Source organism: Protopterus annectens, chromosome 3.part1 (assembly GCF_019279795.1).
Source record: "Protopterus annectens isolate FY-2018-M chromosome 3.part1, PAN1.0, whole genome shotgun sequence".
Classification (NCBI taxonomy): domain Eukaryota; kingdom Metazoa; phylum Chordata; order Ceratodontiformes; family Protopteridae; genus Protopterus; species Protopterus annectens.
In genome coordinates this window covers 174,718,942-174,740,431 of record NC_056732.1, presented here as the reverse complement: position 1 = coordinate 174,740,431, position 21,490 = coordinate 174,718,942, and the positions used below count along the sequence as shown (strand labels likewise).

At 45.4% G+C, this 21,490-nt stretch overlaps 1 protein-coding gene across 1 annotated transcript in view; it reads left to right on the top strand.

Annotated features, from left to right (window-relative positions):
* KIF5B (kinesin family member 5B) overlaps window positions 1-21,490 on the top strand; it is a 2,669,048-nt gene that overhangs the window by 1,191,839 nt on the left and 1,455,719 nt on the right. The gene's annotated exons all lie outside the window — the stretch shown is intronic.

Sequence of the window (21,490 nt, the reverse complement as noted above, 5' to 3'; positions counted from 1 at the left end):
GCTGAAGAAATTCAGGATTTCCCTTCCTATTCAGATTCGGATGCAGAGAGGACTCCTGTCCTTCTGCTTCCCCTCCAGAGGATTTTTCATTTTCTGAGACCTTACATTCCATGAGGGAACATTTCAAGTGGGAAGGTCAGGATTTTTCAGATTCTCTGAAAAGGCTTAGGGAATTTTTGTTTTTGCCTCAGCATAGGCCCTTGGCTATTCCTCCTGTCTTAGATGTTGTTCAGGATGTTTTCTCTGAATCTTCCCTTAATCCTGATTCTTTGCCTCCTGCCCCTGTTAAGCCAGACAGGTATTACAGAGTTCCAGAAGCTCATAAGTATTTGTACAGGAGTCCTAGAGCTGATCCGGAAACTATTATTCAAGGTCCGAAGGGTGTTAGGGCTTCTGTGGCTAAGAATCCAGTTCCTTTGGATAAAGATTCCAGAGCGTTAGATAGGTGGGGGAAAAAGTGTACACCTCCTCTACGTTAGCTATGAGGGCTTTGAATTGCCAATTTCATATGCTGAAGTATCAGAACTTTTTGTTAGGCCAATTGAAATCTAAGGTGGATGCTTTACCTGTGGGTATAGAGTGTAAGGAGCTCCAGGAGTTGGTTCATGCATCAGATCAAGTTGGCAAACATTCTTTGCAGTGTGGTTTCGATGCTCTTCAGGCTTCTTCCAGGGTGGCGGCTACAGGTTCAGTTATTCGTAGACACGCCTGGCTTAAGGATCAAAATTTGTCAGAGCATGTTAAAGCTCGGATTTTGGATGCTCCTCTTCAACCTGAAGTACTTTTTGGTCCTCCTGTGGAATCAGTTTTGAAAAAGATGGAAGATAAGGCTAAGTCTATGCAGATGGTCAAGGATTTTCTGCAGGTGCAGCCCCCTAAGTTTAGTAGGAATTGGCCTGCTAGAGGATGGTCTTATCCTTCTTTGGACTATCAGTCTAAGGGCAGGTCTAGACATTGGTAGAGGCAGGGCTCACGCTCAGGGTTCTTTCAGACCTAGGACTTGGAGTTCTCCTGCACAGTCTTCTGGTGAGGGCAGGGGTCAGCCCTTTCGTAAACAGACCCAATGACCTGTATCTTCAGCTGCCAGACCCTTTTTTACTGGCAGCTCCTCTAGGAGGAAAGTTGGGACTTTTCAAACAAAACTGGCATTTGGTCACCCAGGACAAATGGGTGTTGGATATAATAAATGGAGGTTACAAGTTTTATTTTCACACTTTTCCTCCTTTCAAAGGCATGCCGGATGTGCCTCCCCAGCAAAGGCTGGAGGCTCAGGAACAAATTTCTTTGATTTTGCAGATGGGGGCAGTTCAGGTGGTCCCTCCATCAGAAGTAGGCCTAGAATTTTATTCCCGTCTATTCCTAGTGCCAAAGAAAGGAAGCACTTGGAGGCCGATTCTGGATTTGTCCATTCTCAATACCTACCTAGACATTCCAAAGTTCAAGATGTTAACATTGCAACAACTTCTGCCTATGCTAGGCAAAGATCACTGGATGGTAACCCTGGATCTCAAAGAGGCCTATCTTCACATCCCTATCAGGCCCAGCTGCAGGAGATTCCTGAGATTTTGGGCTGGTACTTCTCATTATCAGTTCTCTGCATTGCCCTTTGGTTTATCTACTGCGCCCAGGGTATTCACAAAAGTTCTGGCTCCTGTAATTGCTTTCTTCAGACAGAGAGGAATACAAATTTATCCTTATCTGGACGATTGCCTGATTCTTGCTCAAGACAAAGACAAGTTACTTCAACATCTACAGTATGTAATGGCAGTTTTAAGGTGCCTAGGGTATTCTGTGAACTAAATAAAGTCCAGTCTAGTGCCCTCTCAGGACATGTGCTTTCTGGGTGTGAGACTGAATACAGCTTCTCAGATGGGATTTCTGACCCTGGACAAACAAAGAACTCCATCTATACTTCCAGCAGTTATCAGTAATGTCCAGGCTGACTGCAAGGACAGTCCTTCAAGCCTTGGGGTTCATGGCATCTTGCATTCTAGTACTTCCCAATGCCAAACTGCATATGAGGAAGCTGCAATGGTATCTCAAAAGTGTGTGGACTCAACACTGCCACGATTTGGATACTGTCATTCGGATTATACCGTGCATCCAGAAGGAATTCTTGTGGTGGGCTCGGGAATGTCACCTAAACAAGGGACTCTCTGTAGCCCGACCAGAGGCGAGTCAGATACTAACGACGGATGCCTCGGACTTGGCTTGGGGAGCACACTTCAATGGGAAATGGATACAAGACATGTGTCCTCCCAAACTACTACATTTGCATATCAACATGAAGGAAATGTTAGCAGTCCAATTTGCCTTGATGGCCTTCAAGGACCTACTTCAGCCGGGACAGGTGTTGATTCAGACAGACAACACAACAGTCATGTGGTACATCAAACAAGCAGGGGGGAACCCATTCCTACCCTCTGTGCAGACAAGCAATGATTTTGTGGGAGACTGCTCTGAGTTTGCAAATCAATCTTCAAGCACGGTTTCTGCCAGGAGCACAGAACTCCCTAGCAGATGTATTGAGCAGGCAAATTGTGGATCCCCACGAGTGGAAACTGGATCCTCAGGTATTCAAACAATTGACCGTGGCTTGGGGAACTCCAGACATAGATCTGTTCGCTTCTCCACTGAATTTTCAACTGCCAAAATTTTGCACAAAGGTGTTCCACCCAAATGCTTGGAAAGTGGATGCTCTATCTTTCAGTTGGAACAACCTTCACGTCTATGCTTACCCCCCTCTGCCTCTTCTTCCCAAGGTACTCTTGAAAGTCAGGCGGGACAAGCCTTGCATGATTCTAATAGCACCAGATTGGCCACGTCAGCATTGGTATCCTCTGCTGAGGAGTTTAATTCAGGAACCTCCTTGGCCTTTGCCACAGATTCCTCATTTGTTATCCCAGTCAAACAATCATTTTCTCAATGTCAGGGTGCAGTCCCTGCATCTAACAGCCTGGCGTATTCTGTATTAGAGCCAGTGGGGTCTCAGCTTCCTCAGCAGGTTTTAAATGTCATTTTGGAAGCCAGGCGGCCTAGTACTCGAAAAGTTTATGCTGATAAATGGAAGAGATTTTTTCTTTGGAGCACAGCAAAGGGTTTTGATGTTTCAGTACCTAATTTGAGTTTTGCACTACAGTATCTTACTGAATTACTGGACAAGGGTTTGTCATTCTCTTCTGTGAAGGTTCATGCTGCAGCCATTTCTGCTCACTATGATTGTGACCCTCCTTTATTTTCTCACCCTTTGTTCAAACAATTTCTTAGAGGGGCAAAAAATATAAGACCCCCACGTAGAGCTCCTACTCCTTCCTGGGATCTCAATTTTGTGTTGGAGAAGCTTACTTTACCTCCTTTTGAACCTGCAGCTACGTCCGAGTTGAAGTTTTTGTCTTGGAAGACTGCTTTTTTGTTGGCCATTACTTCTGCTAGGAGAGTATCTGAATTGCAGGCACTCATGGCAGTTGAACCCTTTCTGATATTCCATAAGGATAGAGTTTCTTTGCGCACTAACCCTACTTTTATGCCTAAAGTGATTTCTAATGTGGCCTTGAACCAGTCTATTCATTTGCCTACTTTTTATGCTGATCCCCAAAATAAGGGGGAAAAAGTCTTGCATTCTTTGGATATCCACAGGCAGTTACGTTACTATTTGAGCAGAACTAAGGAGTTCAGACAGACTCAACAGTTATTTGTTTCTTTTGCTTTGGGTTCACAAGGGAAAGCTGTTTCAAAGCAGACTATTTCAAAGTGGATTGGTCAATGTATTGCTTTTTGTTATTCTCATCATGGGAAGAATGTTCCTGCTGGGATCAGACCTCATTCTACTAGGGCTACTGCCACATCTACTGCTTTTTTGAGGGGTGTAGCTACTAAGGATATTTTGGAGGCAGCTACTTGGAGTTCAGTACACACTTTCACTAAGCATTACCATCTCTCTCTTTATTCCAAGTCCAGGGCTGGGTTTGCCACTGCAGTTTTGCAGGGCATGTTAGCAGCTCCTAATGCTATTTAGTTTTGCCAGCCTCCCTTTTCCTTTGCTTTGGGATTCTACCCACAGGTTATGACTGCAGCAATGTGAGACGAAGAACATAGTACAGTTTTGTACCTACCATAAATGTAGATGTTCGAGGATCTACATTGCTGCAGTCCTATTATCCCTCCCTCCTTCCCCTCTATAGTTTGGGGTTGCTATGTTTCTTTTTGGGGATTCTCTTTCTTTCCACACTGGTGGTTGTTGGGTGTTTACTATTTTGGCTCTGGCCTTTCATTTCTAGGCCTTCTGACATCTGGAGCAAGAAAGACTGAGGATATGGCGTCGGTCATGCACTTAAGTACTACTACGTACTGACGTCAGCTCTGAGCGACAATGACCGATGCCGGACTAGCTCTTTGGTATTCGGGCCGACCGAGGACAGCGGACTACCCACAGGTTATGACTGCAGCAATGTAGATCCTCGAACATCTACATTTATGGTAGGTACAAAACTGTACTTTGCGTTTGAAAGAAACCTTTACAGAGCAGTTATTTTGGGTCTGTACCGCATTTCCCACTCTCCAGTTGTTTCCTTAGCTACTGCAGATGTTTGTAACCGTTTAGGAATATTAACAGATGTTAAGTTTTCTATCTCGCCTTCATTTTTGCTGGTTGGGTTCGGAGCCGATCCTCTGCTCCGACTCGGCCATCTTCAAAAGCTCGAGAGCTGCATACTGGCTCGAGGCCACCCCATATCCCATGATACCTAGCGCTAGATACCCAGATCTCGTTTGCCGCTTCTGCTGCGAGGTTGTCTTACTGGCTCAGGTCGTATATTTTCATTATATTATCCGTTTTTGATAAAAATTATTAGACTTGTTAGCGTAGTTTATAGTAGTTAACCTTTCTCTCTCTCTCTTTCTATATATATATACTTGTATCTATAATTCTTCCTTGAACCTTCCCCTATCCCTTCAGAAAACTCGTTTTAGTTAGTTCCCCTTTCACTTCTTCTCATAGGTAGCCGTTTAAATTAGAGACTAACCTTTTTCCTTTTCTCTACAAAAAAAAAAAAAAAAAGTTTTAGCTTTTACCTAGTTAGTTTTGTTTAGCTTGTAAGTATAATATTGTGAGTATCTTGACTGTGTTTTTTGGGTGTGTCAACTTTAGCGGTCGTTGTTATATCCTAGTTTTTTTGTGTATTGTCCTTGGTATTCAAATTTTTTTTCAGGGATGTCCAAGGACACCAAGGTGTCTGGATTTAAGAAGTGTGACTCATGCTGTCAGAAGATGTCTGACAGATGGTCACACTTCTTGTGTCTATTGTCTGGGCACCGTGCACCTGCAGGACTCTTGTTCAGTTTGCCATGCCTTCAGCCCAAGAGTCCTGCAAGAGCGTAAAAATAAGTTAATCCTACGCGGTTTACTTGAGCAGGATTCACTGGCTAAGGCTCAGCCCGTGAAGGCCTCTAAGCCACCTAAATCTTTGGCTCCCAGTTGGAGCCATCGATGGGTGAAGTTGTTCCTTCAGCCTTGGTTCCGCCCGGAACCGATTTACCCATCTTCCTGTCTGTTCTGACTCTCCCTTCGGAGCCGTCGGGGAGTCGAAAGAGATCTAGGTCTCCCTCCTTGGAGTCGATACACTCTGCTCCGAGGTCTCCTCTGCTCCAATTGGAGCACAGTCATCGGTTCCACTCTTCTCGGTCCTCAAGACTATCAGATCATGACGTGGAGAGAGTGGTCAGTAGGCTGTTAAAATCACAGGCCCTAACAAAAATGTCCAGCCCCCCCTCATCAGGTGTCGGCTCCTTCCATGTCTGCCGTTATTCTTCCTCCGACTCCTCCCTTGAGTTCAGAGCTGGAGTTCATTGGGGTTCGAGTCGTGGAACCGTCGGCACCGATACCTTCTTCGGTTCCGTCGTTGGCTCCGATCACTTCCTTGGTACCGTCCTTGGAAGGGTCTGGGCACTGAGACTCCCTCGTCGGTTCTGAGGGGGCGAGTGGCATCGGACCTTCGACCAGCTTTGATAGGCCCTAGTTAACCTGATAGGTCCTAGTTAACCTAATCTGTTTAGTTATGCCTAATTTGATTATTAATTGTGCATATATATCTCATAATTATGACCTGGAAATTTATATTCCTTTGTAAAGTACAAAGACTTGCACTGATATATTCATTATGATAAATTATGACAACACCGGGTTTCATCTTTTCTTCTATCAGTGCTTATTTATATAAATTTATACGAATTATTGTGATATAAATACAAAATTTCTGTGCTATACTATGTTGTAGTATCTCATGATTTTCCTGGTTATTGATCTGAATACACTGACCGGCTTGCCTTTGACATATAGGATTTATGGAGAGTATGATCTCTTCATGCATATATGTTTTTGTTTTTTGTTGTCCGAATAGGGACTTGGTGCTATTTAACTATTTTATGCTTTTGAGAACGGCTAGAGACCTTAATGTTGTTCGTGTATTTTTGAATTTTTGTATTTTTGATTTATTGAGTTTTTATATGTTTTGTTTTCGTTTTTGTTTTTATATCTCTGTGCTTTTTATATTTTTCGTGTTCTGGCACATCTACGTTGGCTTTTTGGCATCCTTAGTGCCTATGACATTGATACATCTACTATGCATTGTCTTTAAAACTATATATTTGGCCTGGTTTTTGTTATGACCTTTTGGCTAGTTATGCCGTTATTGATGTTAACTAACGGCATAGATTCGCAATAATGTATTTGACATGGTAAACTACTTTCAAAGTAAGAAGATGCCATCATATATTATGCTTGTTATGATTAAATATCTGTGAATGGTTGTGTCTAGATTTTCTAGATATTATATTAGTTCTAGTTTTAGTTAGTTGAAGTTTTAGCATATATTTTTATATTTCGCACATTAATGAGGAATACATATATTGCGCTTTAATATCAATGACCGGATATGCTTTATGCATTAGTCAGTTAATCTTTGGGCTGACATTTTGGTGTTCATTGGAAATTAAATGGAGTCTTTGAACTTTTTAAAATTTTTGAATTTTTTGCACATCACGAACAGCATATATTATGCTTGGAATGTATGCCAATAAAATATGGCTACTTATGATGTTTTTATCATCCCTCTAGCACAGCATCTACTTTGGCGTAGCTTCTGTGCTCTAGGTCATGATTCCTGTTACGATTACTGGTGGAAATGGCATAATGTTTCCTTGTTTTTGGACAAGGATTTATATGGCATAAATGCTGGTTATTTTGATCGCAAGACTGCTCTTTTGCGAAAAGCTTTTTGCGAAAAGCTTTTAAATAACAGGTTGAGATGCACTAGTTGTTTTCCATGCACCAATGAGGATTTATACAAATGTTAATGAAAAAGCTGTTTTTGGAAATAGATATCCATAATGGATATCCATTTGTATACTTTTAGTCTTTGGTAACTTTATTAGCAATGGCTTGGCGTTGCTACGCCTTGGTTGTCATAGGTTGATTTATTGTAGTTGGTTGGACAAGCCTTGAACTTTTTACCTCTAATAACATTGAATAAAGTGGAATACTATGAAATAGGCGTCCTGATTAGGTATTAAGACTGTTAAACAAAGCTGCATCCTGGATTATTTCCTTTTCCAAGTATGGGCATTACTTCCTGAGTAACTTTAATGAGGCGCACTGTTAATAATCAGGGAACTCCTGGTATTTTAACATTTTGTGCTAAATCTATTGAATTTAAAAGTTCCAATGATGGCCATTGTTGAGATAATAAACAATTTCACTAGGTTGTATATTTTAAATGATGTACTAGGTAGATGAATGTAATATTACTATACATTTTAATGATAATGAGTTTTGAATGTATTGATTGTAACCATTTGACTAATTGGATAATTGTGTTAATGCATTTCTATAAAAGATAATGGAAGTCTCTGTAAGAATGTAACCTGATGAAGCGCAATCTATTTGCGTGAAAGCGCTTGTTCCTGTTCTATTTTTCTATTAAATGTTATTTGGATTATATCGTGGTGGTTTCAAGCAATTTCTTCAGTACTGGCATCGGACCCTTGTCAGACCCCGTTCTCCCCCTCGAAGCTTCGGCGTAGGTGAGCTCGGCTCCTACATCTGCTTTGGAGCCGTTCCCCTCGGTGCAGAGAGGGATTTCGGTCTCTTTGGAACCGGAGCCTTCTCGGCATCTGAGCAGGGACGCCTTCGAGGTCATGAGGAGTGTGGTGGCCCCTGAGTCAGCCCCACGATCATCCCCATCGGCTCCTCCCACTATGGTGCCTACGTCTACCTCTGCCCCTCCTCCAGACCCGAGGCGTGGGGAGCCAACGCTCCAGGGCACCCCCTTGGGTGTTTCTTCCTCTTCCGAGGTCTCCCCGATCATTCAGAGGAGCCACCTCGTAAGAGGAAATGCAAGAGGAAGCATGTTGACTCCCCTGAGTCTGTCACATCAGATACCGACTTAGAGGATTCGGAAGGGTCCCCGAGATCCCCCTCTGAAGATGTCTCCTTCGCAGACATCCTTGAAATGCTTAGGCAGAGAGGGAACTGGACTACCCTAAACCCCTCCTAGGATGAGTCAGTATTCCTGGATGCGTTTGGATCCCGACCTTCCACCTCCTGGGTGTCTCCGCCTTTCGACCCACTGATGTCTGTGGTGGCTCAGAAGGCGTGGGCAGCTCCAGACACAGTGGAACCGACTCCCAGAAGACCCGCTAAATTCATAACTGCCCCACAGGATAAACAGTTTTTGACCAAAGGTGTCTCTGTTGATGCCTGTTGATGCCATGGTGGTAGCGGCGGCCGCAAAGGAGTTGGCTGAAACGTCTTCATCTGTCCATCCCCCTAACAAGGAGTCCAGGACGATGGACAGATATGGGAAGCGGATGTTCTCTTAAGCGACCTTTTCTATGAGGTCTCTGAATTATTTGTGCCACTTTACCCGCCTTCAAAGGGATCTCCTTAAGGAGCTTGGAAATACCCTCCAAGATCCATCAGCTGAGGGGGCCCGGACTAAGGCAGCCTCCCAGCTGGTGACTCTTAATTCAGTGGCGAACTCCTCAATGAGGCTCATTTCTTATGCAGCCGATGGTGCGAGTAGAGCCGCGGGCACAGGTGTTGCTCTAAGGAGACACGTCTGGATGCGGCTATGTAACTTTGCGGAACCTTTCAGGGCATCTTTCACCATCACCCCTTTTGATGGTTCCTCTCTTTTTGGATCACAGGTGAAGGACACCCTTACCAGGTGTGAGCAGGAAGGCAAGACCCTCTCTGCCGTGGGAGTTTGTTTTTCCACTCCTTCTAGACCATATCCCAAGGGTTAGAAGAGTGGAAAGATGTGGTTCTGGAAATCCCAGGGAGCCTTGCCGGACACACGTTGTGAGTTCCCATCCAGGGGCAGAGGAGGGAACAATAATAGACGCCACCCTCGTGGCAGAGGGGGTCCACAAAACCAGGGCAGCAGAGAATCCTTCTCTGACAAGCCCTTCCAGCATCCCTGAAGGGTTGCCCGACTGCCTACCTCTGGAGGCAGTCGGGGGAAGATTATCGCTGTATCCAAGAGCCTGGCAAGACATAACACAAGACAAATGGGTACAGATGGGTATATCTGGAGGCTACAGAATACCCTTTGTTCGCACTCTCATAGTGTTAAACAAGTCCCTTCCAGATGTTCCACCCAATCTAAGGGATCAAGCAGTACAAGAAATTTCAGAACTGCTAAGAAAAAGGGCCATCTAGCAGACCAGCAAGGATCCAGAATTTACTCAATGTTCTTTTTGGTACCAAAAAAGACAGGGGACTGGAGACCCATTCTGGATCTCAGCAGACTGAACAGGTCTGTACAAAGAACGAAGTTTCAGATGGTCACGCTACAGTCCATTATGCCCTTCCTGGGTCAGGACAATTGGATGTGCTCTATAGATCTTCAGAATGCATACTACCACATCAAAATGGACAGACGTTCCAGAAGATTCCTTCCCTTCCGGCTGGGAGCCAGCCATTACCAGTTCAGAGCTCTGCCCTTTGGTCTCACCACAGCCCCCAGGGTGTTCACCAAATGCATGGCAGTAGTTACCGCTCACCTGAGACAAGAAGGGTTCCAGGTGTTTCCATATCTAGACAACTGGCTCCTTATTGCTACCACCAGGCATCACCTTCTGCGAGCCAGAGACTTACACTATTGAGACTTGCTCCAGACTGGGTATCTCAATAAATTTCAAAAATTCTGCATTGTCGCCCTGTCAGTCTATCACCTTTATAGGTGCAAATCTAAATACAAGAGACATGTCAGCTAGCCTTCCACCAGACAGGGTATTAGTGATTCGTCAACATGTACAGGTCTTATTAGCATGCAAAAGAATTCAAGCCAGGTTCGTCCTCCAAACTCTGGGTCTCATGGCAGCAGCAATCATACTTGTTCCTCTAGCTCATTTTCACATGAGGATTCTACAGTGGCTGCTTTTCACCCAATGGTCCTTCCAGCAGCTACCAATGTCTCACACGATTATGATCACAGAAACATGCAAAAAGCACCTTGCATGGTGGATGGTCTCCACATCAGTGCCCCTGGGCAGACCATTTGTACCCCCCCCCCAGTTGCTACGTTTACCACGTACGCTTCCCTGATTGGGGGGGGGGGACATTATCAGGGCAGGACAGTCCAAGGCACCTGGCAACCTCAAGAGTACCACCTGCATATAAATGTCTTGGAGATGAGGGCCGTGCTTTTAGCGTTGCAAGCTGTTCAGGACTCTCTCCCTACCAGGACCATTGCAATTCAAATGGACAATATGTCAGTAGTGTGGTACATCAACAAGCAGGGCGGAACCAAGTCCTACCCCCTTTGTCGAAAAGCACTCAAACTCTGGCAGAGGGCGATCTCTTCCCAATGGTTTCTGATCGCAATGCACAACCCTGGGAAGTCCAACGTCATAGCAGACAAGGCTGAGCAGAGCAATTCTCATGCCTCACAAGTGGTCTCTGAATCAAGTAGTTGCAGACCAAATATTCTGCAAATGGGGCCAGCCTTGCTGCGACCTTTTTGCCACCCCCTTCAAACAGCAATTGCAACAATTTCTTCTCTCTCCTTCCACTTCCCGGACATTCCCCCAGAGACGCTCTAGTCCGCGATTGGCCTCAGGGACTTCTTTATGCATTACCTCAGATGTCCTTCAAGAATGCAACTGCAGTCCTGACATATGGGTTGTCCTGCCTCAGGCAGCCCTTTGGTCGGCCGGATTCCAAAGTCTGGGTCCGGTGTCGGCTGATGTCGCCTCTTCCCCGACGTCAGAGCGGCTGGGGTATAAAAGCATCAGCAGACGCCATCTTCTCCAGTCTTTCTTGCTGCGCAGTGCCCAAAGCAGAAGCAGTTCGCAAGTGCCGGTCGGCCAGCTCCTGTGATTTCAGATACCGAAGTCATCAAAAAGCTAAGTACCCCGTTGGGGAACCTTTTCTTGCCTCAGCCGATGTCAGACAAAACTGTAAAAGTTAATTGCTTGTCTTGTGGTAAACAAATACCTCATAAGGACTTCCATTCTTACTGCCTTCCCTGCCTCGGCCCAGACCACGATGTCTCGGCCTGTGCTGCCTGTGCTTGCTTCAATAAGCGCACACTTAGGCGCCGGGCAGAATTTGCTGAAGACTTTTTTGGGGAAAATTACTCCTATATCATGCCGTCGGAACTTCCGACAGCACATGTTTCCAAAAAACAGAAGGACCGGGCCCGACATTCGCGGCCCACCACTTCCACCAACACCACGCTAAAGCCTACCGCGAGTGCATCGGTCTCTTCGGAGGCGGTAATTCAACCGCTCCAGGCCGACGACACCGTTTTACCGCACACTTCGGTCTGGGAGGCTACCCCGGTGCCGGTTGTTGGTTTTCCTCCTGAAACCGAAGCCCAAGATTTGCCTGACACCATACCGGTGGACAAAGTTACTCCAGCACGTGGGGCAGCTAGGCCTTCTGTGTCTGTCCATCAAGGCCTACACACGTGCTAAGGCTGCCAGCCAGGCTAAGTCTCACCCTCCTAAATCTTTTTCACAGGGTTCCACTTCTGATAAACAGATCATGACTTTAGCTGCAGATCTAATTTCCTTAATCAGGGGCTCTCAGACTCATCCAGACAGAGGTTCTCAGCCGCCTTTTGACAAAAGGCCTAGGGTTGAGCTGACAGATACCCTTTCCTCAGATGAAGCCTCTGGTGAGTCAGGCCTTTCAGATTCCCAAGAAGAATCCTTCCCGGCCTACGAGGATTCTGATGCTGATGAATCCATTCCCTCTGCCTCTCCTCCTGAGGATATTTCTTTTGGGGAAATTCTCCATTCCATGAGAGAGCACTTTCAGTGGCAGGGCCCGGATTTTTCCAACTCCAGGAAAAGGCTTCGGACTTTCCTTAAGTTACCCCAGCACAGGCCTTTATGTACTCAGACTCCAGTACTTCTCCTGATTCTCTCCCTCCTGCTCCTGTCAAGCCAGACAGATATTACAGGGTTCCTGAAACTCATAAACATCTCTTTAAGGCCCACTCTGTTGATCTAGAAACTATTTCTCAGGGGCCCAAAGGAGTGGCCATTTCCACGGCCAAAAATCCTTTGCCCGCAAACAGGGAATCTAGGTCCCTGGAGAGGTGGGGTAAAAAAGTTTATACCTCAACCACCCTTGCCATGAGGGCTCTTAACTGTCTTTTTCATATGTTTCAGTATCAGGATTTCTTGATGGATGATTTGCAGAAAAAGTTAGCCTCTCCTGAGCCTTTAGATAGAAAGGCCTTGCAGGATTTGGTTCATAACACTCAGCAGGTTAGCAATCATTTTCTTCAGTGTGGTTATGATGCATTGAAAGCTTCATGTAGGGCAGCTATGACAGGGGCCGTCATATGTAGACATGCTTGGTTGAAAGAACAGACATTGCCAGATCATGTTAAAGTAAAGCTTCTAGATGCACCTCTGGAAAAACACAAGCTATTTGGTGCTAATGCACAGGGTGTGTTGAAATCAATTGAGGAAAAGGCTAAATCAGTACAAACAGTCAAAGATTTCCTCCAGGTTCAGCCACCAAGGTTCAGCAGGAATTGGCCTTCGAAGAATTGGTCCTTTCCAGACTCTGACAAGTTTCAAAGGGGGAAAAACAGGCGTGCTCGAGGTAGAGGGCAATACCGAGGCTCCTACAGGGGCCGCCAATGACAACCAGCTAATCAGAGAAGTGGCGCAGGTACCCCCACTGCTCCACAGGGACAATCACAATGACTTGACTTTGACACCGCCGACCAAGGCTCAAAGGGAACCACCTTTAGGTGGAAAATTATCCTTATTTTCAAAAAATTGGCACGTATTTACAAAGGACAAATGGATTTTGGCCATAATAGACAAAGGTTACAGATTCCACTTCCATGCCTTACCAGCAAGACAAGGCATGCCAAACCTGCCTCAAAATCAAAGGGCAGAGGCACTCATACAAGTTTCAAAGCTGCTACAAATCAAAGCAATAGAAAAGGTTCCTCCTCAGGAACAAGGCCAGGGATTCTACTCAAGACTGTTCCTTGTTCCAAGAAAAGAAAAGCAGTGGAGACCTATACTGGACTTGTCCGCTCTAAACACTTTTCTTATTGTGCCAAAATTCAAAATGCTGACGTTACAGCAACTTCTTCGCATGCTGGGCAAGGGGTCTTGGCTGGTTACTCTGGACCTCAAGGAGGCATACCTGCATGTCCCAATCAGACACAGCTGCAGAAGATACCTCGGATTTCTTGCAGGGTCAGAGCATTATCAATTCTCAGCATTGCCTTTTGGCTTATCTACTGCGCCCAGAGTATTCACGAAATGCCTGGCATCAGTAATTGCACATTGCAGACTTCAGGGGATACAAATATATCCTTACCTGGACGACTGCCTTATACAAGCGGACAGCAAGCAAGCCTTGATAAGGAACTTGGACTATGTCATTCACTTACTACAGGCTTTGGGATACACAGTCATCATTCAAAAATCAAGACTACTGCCATCCCAACAAATAATTTTTCTAGGAGCCAAACTGGACACAAACCCACAAATGGCTTTCCTCACAGAAGAAAAATTACCAGATTACTTCAAAAGCCTAGCAAAGCACACCCAGATGACTGCAAGGAAAATCCTGCAGGCCCTGGGTTTCATGGCATCTTGCATTCTTCTGATTCCAATGGCAAGACTACACATGAGAAAACTACAATGGTACCTAAAATTTTATGGTCTCAACACAGCCACAACTCGGAAGCAATTTTTCCACTCATTCCATGTTTACAAAAGGAATTTTTGTGGTGGGCACAAGCAAGCCAGCTAAACAAAGGCATGTCTTTCAACAAACCTCAAGCAAGCCAAACCATTACAACAGATGCCTCAGATCATGGATGGGGGGCGCACATGGAAGGCAGATGCATTCAAGGGCAATGGGCACCCCGGGAATTACATCTGCACATTAATCGAAAAGAGATGCTGGCAGTGATTCATGCCATCGATGCCTTCGGAAAATTTCTTCAGCAAGGTCATCTGCTAATAAAGACAGACAAACACCACTGTTATGTGGTACATAAACAAACAGGGAGGCACCCATTCTTACCCCCTCAGCAGACTAACAATGACTCTTTGGGAAAAGTCCCTGAAACTGAACATACAGTTGTAATCCCAGTTTGTTCCAGGCAAGGACAATGTTCTGGCGGACAGTCTAAGCAGAAACATTATGGATCCGCACGAATGGATGTTGCATCCAGACATTTTTTCACAAATAACTCATGCATGGGGAAGGCCGGACATAGATCTCTTTGCCTCACACCACAATCATCATCTGAAGTTCTGCTCAAGGACACACCATCCTCAAGCCTGGAGAATGGATGCTCTCTCCTTCAGCTGGAATTCTCTAATGATCTATGCATTCCCACCTCTACCATTAATGACCAAGGTGTTACTGAAGATCAAAGCAGAACAACCGAAAGGCATTTTGATAGCTCCAGACTGGCCAAGACAGCACTGGTATCCATTACTAAGGAGCATAACTCACACCAAGCCGTGGCCCCTGCCTCAATGGCCTCTGCTTATAACTCAGCACAATTACAGGACTGTTCATCCCAACCTGCAAACATTGCAACTGACAGCTTGGAGGGTTCCATGACTTCTCCCCATATATCTCTCTCCAAAAAAGTTCAAGAGATCTTACTGGAAGCACGCAGGCCTTCCACCAGAAAAACGTATTCAGCCAAATGGAAGAGATTCAACATCTGGAATGCCAACAAGGGTCAGGATGCATCAGTAATGAACATCCCACAGATACTAGAATACTTGGCAGAAATGCTTCACAATGGCCTTTCTTATTCTTCCATAAAAATACACGCTTCAGCAATTTCAGCAAAATACAACTGTGATCCACCTGTGTTTTCACATTCTTTGCTAAGACAGTTTCTAAGAGGGATAAAGAATATCAAACCTCCAAGAAAACCACCAGTGCCTGCATGGGACCTCAACTTCGTCTTGGAAAAATTAACTCTTCCATCAGGACAGAGTCTCTTTAAGAACCAATCCTTCATTCATGCCAAAAGTGATATCCAGGGTTTCTCTAAATCAAGCAATTCACCTGCCTACTTTCTTTCCCAATCCTCAAAATAAAGGAGAAAAGCTTCTGCACACTTTGGACATACACAGACAATTGCGCTACTACTTGGACAGAACAAAGGCCAACAGAAAGTCTGACCAACTATTTGTAGCTTACGCTGCTGGGGTACAAGGAAAAGCAATTTCCAAACAAACAATTTCAAGATGGATTGGAAACTGCATCAGATTCTGCTACTCTTTCCATGGAAAAGGTGTGCCAGCCAATATCAGGCCACACTCCACCAGAGCTAAAGCCACCTCCACAGCCTTTCTAAGAGGAGTGGCTACAAAGGACATTCTAGAAGCTGCTACATGGAGCTCCGTGCATACAATTTCCAAACATTACAACCTGCCTTTATATTCCAGATCCCAAGCAGGCTTTGCTTCTGCAGTCCTGCAGGGCATTTTAGTTACACCATCCTTATCTTAGATCCTACCACCCCCAGCTTGGCTATGGTATTCAACCCATATGTCAGGACTGCAGTTGCATTCTTGAAGGACATAGTACAGTTTTGTACCTACCATAAATGTAGATGTCCGATAGATATGCAACTGCAGTCAGGTTTTCCCTCCCTCCTACCCCTCTGTAATTCTCTTTTTTGGGTCCACTCCCCCTTATTCAAATTAGCTGGGGATAGATTTATGGTGTATCTGTTTATTACTGTTGTGCATGTCTGGAATTTTATCCATTGTCTAAATTTAGCCTTCCTTGGAGGGCACCTGGCATCTGGGGCAAGAAACACTGAAGAAGATGGCGTCTGCTGATACTTTTATACCCCAGCCGCTCTGACGTCGGGGAAGAGGCGACATCAGCCGACGCCGGAACCAGACTTTGGAATCCGGCCGACCGAAGGGCTGCCTGAGGCAGGACAACCCATATGTCAGGACTGCAGTTGCATATCTATCAGACATCTACATTTATGGTAGGTACAAAACTGTACTTTTCCCCTTATTCCGAAACTGATACAGAAAGCTACTGTTTTGGGCTGCAAAATGATCCTCATTGCTCCATACTGGCCAAGACAAATATGGATGTCCTTCAAGGATGCATCTGCAGTCCTAACATATGGGTTGTCCTGCCTCAGGCAGCCCTTCGGTCGGCCGGATTCCAAAGTCTGGGTCTGGCCGCGGCTGATGTCGCACTTCACCCGACGTCATAGCTGCTGTGTATTGGGTATAAAGGCATCAGCCGACGCCATTTTCCTCAGTCTTTCTTGCCGCGTGGTGCCCGAAGCAGAAGCTGTTCGCAAGTGCCGGTCGGTCAGATCCAGAGATTTCTACTACCGAAGACTTCTAAAAAGCTAAGTACCCCGTTGGGGACTCTTTCTTGCCTCAGCCGATGTCAGACAAAGTAAATAATTGTTTAACTTGTGGGAAACAAATACCTCATAAGGATTTCCACTCTTACTGCCTTCCTTGTTTAGGCCCAGACCACGACGTATCAGCTTGTCTAGCCTGTGCTTCCTTCAACCGACGGACGCTTAGACGTCGGTCGGAGTTTGCAGAGGAGTTTTTTGGTCCCGCTTTTGCATACAAAATGCCGTCGGAGACTCCGACTACACAATTAGCTAAAAAGTGTAAGGAAAAGGACCGACACTCGCGGTCCGCGGTTTCGGCTGAAACCACTGTTAGGCCAATCGCGAGTGTCTCGGTTTCGGCTGAAACCGAGTCCTCGGTTCTTCCTTCGGCCGAAAGCATGCCTCCGATAGCCGAGGCCTCACAGAGCATGGCTGAATCTGTTACTGAAATTACTCCTGCTGAAGCAGGCACCCAGGATTTATCAGATACTATTCCTTTAGACATATCTACCCCTGCACGTGGAGCTGCTAGACCCCCTGCATCTATGTCTATCAAGGCTTTTTCCAGGGCTAAAGCAGCTAAATCTTCTAAGGCCTTACCTGCTAAAACTCCCTCACACAGGCCTACCTCTAGTTCCCAACTGCTCAGCCTGGCTGAGGATCTCATTTCTTTGATCAGGGGATCCCAACCTCACCCAGACAGGGCCTCTCAACCCCCTCCAGATAAGAGGCCTAGAATTGAACCCCCGGAACCTGTTTCTACAGACTATTCCTCGGATGACTCAGATATTTCAGACCCTCAGGAAGGCCCATATTCTCCTTATGAGGATTCTGATGCAGAAGACTCCATTCCTTCTGCTTCTCCTCCTGAAGAATTTTCTTTGGGGAAACCTTACATGCTATGAGGGAACACTTTCAATGGCAGGGCCAGGATTTTTCAGATTCAAGGAAAAGGCTAAGGACCTTTTTACATTTACCACAGCATAGGCCTTTAGCCATTCCTCCAGTACTAACAGTTGTTGATGATGCATATAATGATGCCTGTACTGCCCCTGATTCTCTCCCTCCGGCCCCTGCCAAGCCTGACAGATATTACAGGGTCCCGGACACACACTACCATTTGTATAAGGCTCCTGTTGCAGATCCTGAAACCATTTCACAGGGCCCCAAAGCTGTAGCAGCTGCCTCTGCCAAAAACCCTCTCCCCTCTGAAAGGAGAGAGATGGGGTAAAAAGGTTTATACTTCTGCTACTCTTTCGGCCAGGGCCTTAAACTGTCAATTTCACATGATTCAGTACCAGGAATTTTTGTTAGACCAGCTAAATAAAAAACTGTCCTCTCCTGAACCTATAGACCGTAAGTCCCTTCAGGATTTGGTACATAACTCTCAGCAGGTCAGTAACCATTTCTTAAAATGTGGCTATGATGCACTGGAGGCTTCCTTTAGATGAGCTATGTGACTGGAACAGTGATTAGAAGGCATGCCTGGTTAAAAGAACAATCCTTACCAGACCATGTTAAGTCAAAACTCCTAAATGCTCCTATGGAGAAACAAAGTTTGTTTGGCTCCCCTGCACAGCAGGTTCTAAAGAAGGTGGAAGAAAAAGCAAAATCTGTCCAAACAGTAAAGGATTTCTTACAGGTCCAACCTCCGAGGTTTAGCAGAAATTGGCCTTCGAAGAATTGGTCCTTTCCAGACACCTCCAGAGCACAGAGAGGCAGAAATAGACGCCCAAGAGGCAGAGGTCAATCCAGGGGTGCCTACAGGGGACGTCAGTGGCAGCCTAACAACCAGAGAAGTACTGCCACAGATTCAGCTACAACCACTTCCACAGGACAGACACAATGACTTGGCTCTGATTCCGCCTACCAGGGAACAACTGGCAGCACCCTTGGGCGGAAAACTAGCCTTATTTTCCGTAAACTGGCATTACATTACAGGAGACAAATGGACTTTACAAACAATAGACAAAGGCTACAGGTTTCACTTACACACTATACCAAAAAAGAGAGGAATGCCAAACCTACCACCAAGCCAAAAAACAAACGCTCTAAGACAAATCAGCAACCTACTAAGGATGAGAGCTATAGAAAAGGTACCGCCTATGGAACAAGAGGAAGGATTTTACTCCAGACTTTTCCTTGTACCAAGAAAAGAAAATCAATGGAGGCCTATTCTCGACCTGTCCGCTCTGAACACATACCTCATTGTTCCAAAATTCAAAATGCTGACCCTACAGCAACTTCTTCCCATGCTGGGCAAGGAGTCTTGGCTGGTGACTCTAGATCTCAAGGAGGCATACCTGCACGTCCTTATACGACCAGATTGCAGAAGACACCTCAGATTTCTTGCAGGATCAGAGCATTATCAATTCTCAGCATTGCCCTTTGGCTTATCTACTGCGCCCAGAGTATTCACGAAATGCCTGGCATCAGTAATTGCTCATTGCAGGCTTCAGGGAATTCAAATTTACCCATACCTGGACGACTGCCTAATACAAGCGGACAACAAGACAAAATTAACAAAAGATTTGGAAAAGGTTATACAACTGCTGCAAGCCTTGGGATACACAGTCAACATACACAAGTCAAGACTGGTACCATCCCAAAGGATAACATTCTTGGGTGCAGTACTGGACGCATCAACTCAGATGGCCTTTCTCACAGAGGAAAAACAAAAACAACTACCACTCTATTTCATGACATTAACAACACAGACTCAGCTTACTGCAAGGAAAGTCCTGCAAGCCCTGGGTTACATGGCATCCTGCATAATATTGATTCCGCATGCCAGGCTGCATATGAGAAAGTTGCAATGGTACCTAAGGAATGTATGGTCTCAACACAAGCACAGTCTAGAACCCCAGATTCCAATAATTCCATGCCTGAAGCAAGAATTCCTGTGGTGGGCTCAGGCCTGTCAGTTGAACAGAGGATTGCCTTTCCACAAACCTCATCCAAGCCAGACCATCACCACGGACGCCTCAGACCTAGGCTGGGGGGCGCAAATAGTGGACAAGTGTATACAAGGCCTATGGACACAAGACCAGCTGAATCTACACATAAATCAAAAGGAGATGCTGGCAATGAAACATGCAATCCAGGCATTCAGACCATTTCTTCAACAAGGTCACCTGCTAAGGACGGACAACACCACAGTCATGTGGTATATCAACAAACAGGGAGGTACACCCTCATATCCTCTATGCCGGATGGCAATGGACCTGTGGAATGTGGCCCAGAACCTCAACATTCAACTCCAGGCCAGATTTGTACCAGGAAAAGAAAATTCACTAGCAGACACCTTAAGCAGAACTACTACGGATGCTCACGAATGGATGCTGCATCCAGATATCTTCAAAACCATAACAAAGTAATGGGGACTACCAGAGATGGACCTGTTCGCCTCCCCACACAACCATCAATTGAAGAAATTCTGCACAAGAGCATACCACCCACTTGCTTGGAGGGTGGACTCCCTTTCCTTCAGCTGGAAAAACCTGACAGCATATGCATTCCCACCTCTTCCTTTGATGTACAAAGTACTACTGAAGATCAAAGAGGAGCAGCCAAGGATAATCCTGATAGCTCCAGACTGGCCGAGGCAACATTGGTACCCGCTACTGAGAAGCATGTCTCGGACACAGGCATGGCCTCTACCTCTATGTCCTTTACTTCTAACACAGAACAACTACAAGATCCTACATCCAAACTTGAAAACACTACAGCTAGCTGCTTGGAATATTGCATAAAACAAAATAACGCAGATTTATCTCAGAGGGTTAAGGACATTATCCTGGAGGCTCGCAGACCCTCCACAAGGAAGACTTACTCAGCCAAATGGAAAAGATACCTCATTTGGAGTGTAGCAAAAGGGGAAAATATATCATTGGCAAACATAGCAAACATCCTGGAATACTTAGCAGAACTGTTCCACAATGGCCTGTCCTACTCCTCCATTAAGATTCATGCATCAGCAATTTCAGCAGAATACACCATGGATCCTCCAATCTTCTCTCATCCGCTACTCAGGCAGTTCCTGAGAGGAATTAAAAATGTAAAGCCACCAAGGAAACCACCTTTGCCTACATGGGATCTCAACTTTGTGTTGGAAAAGTTAACACTTCCCCCTTTTGAACCAGCAGCAACAGCAGACTTACAGTTCTTATCTTGGAAAACTGCTTTCCTGCTTGCAATCACTTCAGCAAGAAGGGTATCTGAGTTACAGGCATTAATGGCAGTACAGCCCTTCCTTATCTTCCATCAGGATAGAGTGTCTCTGAGAACTAACCCTACTTTTATGCCAAAAGTGGTCTCCAGAGTATCATTGAACCAAGCGATTCATTTACCTACATTCTTCCCCAACCCACAGAACAGGGGGGAAAAGACTACTACATACCTTGGATGTACACAGACAATTACGCTACTATCTAGACAGAACTAAGACCAACAGAAAAACTGACCAGCTTCTGGTAGCATATGCAACAGGAATGCAAGGAAAAGCAATTTCAAAACAGACCATCTCAAAATGGATAGGAAATTGCATTAGATTTTGCTACTCTTTTCATGGAAAGACAACTCCAGAAAATATCAGGCCT